This window comes from Etheostoma spectabile, chromosome 23 (genome assembly GCF_008692095.1).
Source record: "Etheostoma spectabile isolate EspeVRDwgs_2016 chromosome 23, UIUC_Espe_1.0, whole genome shotgun sequence".
NCBI classification, from domain to species: Eukaryota; Metazoa; Chordata; class Actinopteri; order Perciformes; family Percidae; genus Etheostoma; species Etheostoma spectabile.
The window spans coordinates 20,064,079-20,070,952 of record NC_045755.1 but is presented as its reverse complement, the minus strand read 5'-3'; positions in this window follow the sequence as shown (position 1 = coordinate 20,070,952).

Below are 6,874 nucleotides of genomic sequence, written 5' to 3'. Positions count from 1 at the left end.
AGAGTTAATTTCCATCAAATTAGGATTTGTTTTTACTGTGCATGATGCACTCTTCTGCAAAGTTTCATGAAAATCTGGCTGGTAGTCGTCGTAGTCGGCTAGTAGTTACATCTAGTGTAATGTTAAGTAAATGTTATGTTGGACATTTTGGGAAATACCCTCGTTCACTATCTGGTTGAGATGTGCCAGAGAAGAGCCTGGACCAGTTAGCGTAGCTTAGCACAAAGACTGGAAACAGGTGGAAACAGCTAGCCTGGCTAAGTTAAGCTAAGCAGCAGCTGAGTGTGGCTTCAGTTTAACCTTACAGATGTAAAATTGGTTTCATTTCATTTATTTAATAGCAAATAAAAAGGAACATTAACAGATCAAGATTAATAATTACAGAATATGAAAAGGAGGCCAAAAAGCCTGAACGTGTTGCTGAAAAACAACCAAATAAACTAAACAACAATTACAAATACAGACGATGCGTTTCAAAATATTATTTCCCATTTAAAAAAAAAAGAAAAAAAAAGGACTCTAAAAATAAAAAAATATTAAAATAAAGTAGCCACTCCATGTTAAATGAAAATAAAAGAACAAAGACCAAACCTTACCTAAATGCCATTTTTGGGCTTATCTTAAACAGTTATTTTATTTTTATTTTTATTGTTTTCGTCGACCTTCTCGAAGCTTTCGATGGAACATGGGTGACGTATTCATAATGGCGTCAAAGACCAGACTAAATCAACATACACATCAGAACATCAGGCATTTCGTTTGTTTTCATCTATCCCGCTAGACGTTTTCTCCCCTCCAGAATCAGGACTCAGTTTGGACAATATCCAGCTTTGCTTTGATTTGTGAAGTGTAACGTGGTAAAAAACAAAACAAAAAAAAAGAAATGGATAACCGTGTGCCTAAAAGGTTGTCCTCACATATTATTTTTTTTAGCTGAATTCTTCTCCGTTGAGGCTATAGATGGATAAATATACTCTGTATTCTGCTGCATGGGTCCTCTTCTGCACCTCCTTCTCATTTTGTAGTGAAGCGGCTCGGACTTAGTTTGTCTGTGTCTAGATTCTTCAGATCTGTTGTTCTTTTTCCTGCAAGCAAAAGTAAAGAAACCCAGCTCCCGGAGCTTTGTGTGTGTGTCTCGGCTCATGACAGACAGAAAATATTATGACAATAAAATGTATGAAGATGAACGCTGTTTGCCGGGTCTGTGGATGAGGGGGTCGTGCGTCTGTGGCTCTTGCGTGTTTTCAGAGGGTGCGCCTGTTTGTCGAGGTAATTACAAGGCAGCAAAAAACATAAGTATGTGCTCATTTCCTGCCCGGGTCGCTCCTCTAAACACTGCACATGCACAGTGGTAGAATGTAACTAAGTATATTTACTCAAGTACTGTACTAAAGTACGAATTCGAGCTACTCGTAGCCTACTTTACTTGAGTGTTTTATTTTCCTGCCACTTTCTAGCTCTACTCCGCTACATTTCAGAGAGAAATATCGTGCTTTTTACGCCACTACATTAATCTGACGGCTTTACTTACTTCACACGTCGAGATGTCTGCACACAGAACACATGTAGTTTATAAAATCTGATGTTTTATTGTAAAGTAAAATAGCCAACGATTTAACGGCCTACTAGTCCAGCTGAGATGATTAGACCATCAAACACACAGCAGTTTGGATCCTGTGATTGATTTTTTTCTTCCACCGTCCACTTGTTGTTCAGATTGAGTACTTTTGAGTACATTTTCCTGATGACACTTACATACTTTTAGAGTAACATTTTTTAAAGTAACATTTTCAATGCAGGACTTTTACTTGTAACAGAGTATTATTACTGTAACTTGAGTTAAGGGACTCAATACTTCTTCTCTGAATACTTATTCCACTGCATATGTACAACATTGCTAAATTATGTCCGGATTGATGTGGTTAGGGGCCCAAGGGCGAAGATTTTCTGTTGACACACACACATACATACACGCGCACACACACACACACACACACGCGCACCCCTGTTACCTTTTATAGGAGAGACATGTCTCAGGTGCCCACATGGACATTGAAACCGGTTTTGCTTGATGTAATTGTGCCTCCTGTCCTCTTCCACTGACGTTTGTTTTCAGCAAACGCAAAAGATATTTAGTTTACAGTCAAGAAGGAAAACTAGCTAATGTTTAAATGTAAAGAAATGAGTTGAATGGATTTTGACACCTACCAGACAGCCCTTTACGACTGGGAACTGAAGCCCTTATCTATCACTGGGTGACTTTAGTGAATCCAAACTAAACCTTTAAAACACCAAAATAACACAACCAAACTAACCGATGGAGGCAGTGGCAGAGCAGCAACTCCCGTGTTTTGCGAGGTAAAATGACTGTTTTTAGTAAAGGATTCTGGTGGCTTTTAGAAATCAGAGATAACGGCTTCAGTTTCCCGTCGGAAAGGGCTGTCTGACAGCCAGGTGAAGTGCTGAAAATATTCCAAATATAGTGTCCACTTAAACTGTTCCGATTTTTTTGAGGTGTCTGAAATGCATTTTGCCGCTGCCCCCTGTCCACAGCAGGAGGTTGCTTAGCTTTTGTGTGTCGGTAGTAGTGCCTGCTTCTCCAAACTGGGGGCATGCAGACCGCCATCTACTGTACCTACCACACTGTCTATGGAGAAGTAGCTCGTACAACCACACTTCAAAAAATCTATGCTTTTAAGATCTGATCCCAACCACAAGTCCCATAAATGTCATTGCCCGGATTACATGTGCAAATACTGATGTTTTGTTGATACCAATTGTAAAATGGGGGTCCTCGTTAGTGGTGATTTCACTTCACATAACTTGCGCGATGTGAGCACAATATAAACTAAAATCACCAATGTGTTAAAACTACCTTCTGACATGGTGGAAGACAGGCCTGAGGTGCATGTAAGCTCCTTTAAGAGAAACAGTGGGAATGCTTTGTGTCAGTCATCATCAGACACTGCTATAGACGCCCTAATGCACTTGTATACACACACACACACACACACACACACACACACACACACACACCACACACACACACACACACACTTTCTCTCAGCGTAGCTGTCGTCAACCCCTCTTCAGGAAAGAAAGCCCCTGTGTTGAAGGCTTATGTAACCGTCTGCAGTCCAGACAGTTTGCTTCTGTGTTCCTCATGTTCAACACACAAGTCGTCCAATGTGAAATATGGGGAAGGTCAGAAAAACAACATTTTCTAAAACCTTGTTTCACATACTCGTTGTAGCTGGCTGCAGCTTTACGATTACCGTGCCAACCCGTTCTCCCACCCAACTCGTCAAATACAGTAACGTATTCAGGCATCCAAAACCCTTTAGTGTCTTTATGAGACTCCCTGGGATTCGACTGTTGCGCTGGCAGATGAAGAAGTGTAAAGAGTAACACTAGACATGTTTCCATCAACGTATTTTTATGCACATTTGGAAGTATTGCATTAGCAAATGTAGATGAGAACGGCATAATTCGGAAAAACAAACTCAAATTTGTAAAAACAAGCTTTTCTGCTCGCTTAAGGTGGTTTTAGGGAGATTAAAACAGCTTTGCCAAATAAGTTGTGATGTAGAGAAAATGTAGGCTCACATGACTAATGTCCCGGTCGCCAGATTTTTCTTTCCTACTATGGCCACACCAAGACCTGCCCTTCAGTGGACCTTTTTCCACATCAGACATTTTGACTTGCAATAGTTGGAAAAGCCCAGCTGAAATTGATAACTTTAACCATGGCTCAATTCCCTCAAGTGTCCTAGTGAGCTATTTCAGTGAGTCAGCATACACAACACCAGGGCCGCTTCTAAGTGGTATGCAGCCATCATTAATGGTTTTGAATACCCTTGTGCTTTTAGGGATAGGACCTGAGCATGTAAGCATGAAATGGGAGGTAACCTTGCCCCTTATGACCTCATAAGGGGAAGAGTCCAGATCGGCCCATCTGAGCTTTCATTGTCTCAAAGGCAGAGCAGGATACCCAGGGCTCGGTTTACACCTATCACCATTTCTACCCACTGGGGGGGCCATAGGCAGGCTGGGAGGAACTCATATTAATGTTAAAAAAAACTCATGAAGTGACATTTTCATGCCATGGGACCTTTAAAATTTGCTTGACAATTAGCTGGAACCATGACTACTGACTTGACTTCTGCCTCTGCACCCCCAAAGTGAACATAAAATATATAAATATGTAAATGCATATGACACTGTTGTCAAAACCCACGCATTTGACAGACAGAGACGGCATCTTGGAAGTTTGTGATCAATACTGTGTGGAAATGTAACCAAGTGGTGTTCCATTTCATAGGGGTATGTTTTCACCCCTACCCCTTACCCCTTGTCAAGGGGTAAGGGGCAGGGGTAAGGGGTAAGTTGGAGAAATGGGATTCAGCCTAACACTCAAGCCAGATTAGAGAGAAACCAAAAAAAAACCTTTTAGAAACTGTTTCCATGTACTTGTAAAATAAACTGATCTTTCAGTGTAAAGTCAGTGGAGTGTCCCTTAGTTAGTTAGTTAGTTAGTTAGTTAGTTACTCAACGGTGGTAATGTTTAAAACATCCTGTAAGTTCCCACCCAGGTGAAATATCCCCCAGACGTGGCCAATCATTAAACAGCATCTGTTCTTTCTTTACATTCCAGAGTTAATCGAAGAAAATCACAAATAGAAAACAAGTTACTACTTTGTCTGTTTAATGATTGATGACAAACATTCAACAACACAACATATATATATTAAGCAGAGTATATACAGTTTAGAATATGGACATTTCATAAGTCAGAAAGTATACCAGGCTGTGTTTCCATAGCAGCAGCTCTCACATGGACACGGATCTTCCCATTTACACACACGCATGCCCTGTTTAATCCCTGTTTTGTGCATCTTTGCACAAACATTTCCTTATAAAGTACGCTGTTTTATACAGAATGTAGTTATAAACTGTACGTATGCACCATCAGATACTTCAAAATGACTGTAGCTGAACTACAGAGAACCGGAGTCTCTAGACAAGAATTCACAGATATTCACACGGGAGAAGTACTGCAATACTTCAGTGTGATACAAAATATACTTCAAAAGTTACTGTAGGTAAACTACAGAGGCCGGAGTCTGGATAAAACACAGTAAACTTGCGCACACACACACACACACACACACTCGTACATATACACACACGCATGCTTATGCTGATACAACAGTTAAATAACACACTTGCAAAATGTCAGAAAGTTATCGACGACAGCTTGACAGGAATCAAAACACACGTCCGAGATGTATTTCCAGACTCTGTGGTTTTTAGTGCTTGTGTTTTGTAAATGCCATGTGCTCGCCCATCCCTAAAGAGTAGTTTTAAAGTATTCCCTCTGCGTAGTAAAAAAGTAAAAGTCCTTCCCACAAACCCATTTCACAGTCTGTGGTTTGGTGTGGGAGGTTTGTCCGTGGAGTAAAAATATCCTCCAGCTCAGCTTGGCATCTTTCTAGAAAGCTCTTTTGGTACTCCAGCACATCAATGGAGATATTAGTTTCCAGAACAATTCAAATGTTCTTGTTCATTGGATATTCTATTGTTCACTTGAGTATATATACCTATTATCTTTACAACATTAAGTCATTTCAGAAGTTCTAAAATTGCACTAAAGAAAAGTGCTTTCAACTTTGCTCTTGCCCCAAAAGTGCCGGAAAAAACACACACACACACACACACACACACACACACATGTACTCACCACTGACTAAAATGCCCAAAGTGGGTACACAAACCAGTAAAAATGAAGAAAACCAAAGGGTTTCCCATGTAACAGGGGTAGTAACGTCTTCACAGCCTGTGTATGAACATTAATTTCACTCTGCTGATAGAAGGAAAGTGACACCGTAAAACAAATAATATAACTTAAAACTGGATACAGAAGGGAGGTCTTTTCAGAGTATTTTCAAACACTATTGTATTTGTATTTAAAATACAATTTGCAGCTCACATAATTTATCATTTATGGTCTTTTAAGTACCTAACCTAACTACTTTTGTGCATAATTATCTGCTAACACCCTGTAAATTGTGGTTATAAGTATCTCCTTGCAACAAAAACACATTTTCACCGGTACCAGGTCAAGCTGCTCAGGGGCCCTGTGGCCCCCCACTGATCCTCCGCTTCCCCCTACTCTCTTTGGATCCATGTGTGCCAACTACACTTGATCATACATTAACATACATTTCCCCAGACATAATCCTATTCTCTATGACTAATATGGCCCAAATTTGCAGTGTGTCAGGTAGTTAGTGAAGCACATATATTTAGAAAATTAGATAAAAATTAAGGAAAGACCCCCTTTGCCTCATTTCAATCATCATTTCAGTTTATATTGTGCTTAAGCATTCAGCCAAACAAATGCAATTGCTAAAATTACCACAAATTAACTGCCACATGATGTGCCTGGGGCTTTTGGGGGCCATGGCGGTTCTGGAGCTTAGATACAGTTACCCCCTTTATCATCAAAACTAAATATAAAATCCCAGTTATAATCAATTAAACCTTTTAATGTGGGCCTTTTTTAAAGGAAAACAGGATCTTGGTCCCATTGTAGTTTATTTGGACTCGTACGTCTTTCGGCTGCACTCTTTAAAGTATCAAATGTGTATTAATCCACAGCAGAAAATAGTCCCCAACAAATACCCTGTTTCCTCCTTTTTAAGGCAGATCATTGAGCCTTTTTAGAAGGAAAGAATGAATGTGGGGGATTTTACTAGGAACCAATGGAGTCGGGGCCGAGTGCCACATAGTTTTTTTTCATCGGGTATGTTGACAATAACAAATGTGTAGAGTAACTTAAGCCTTTTTCTTAAAAGGTGCTTTTTAAGAAATT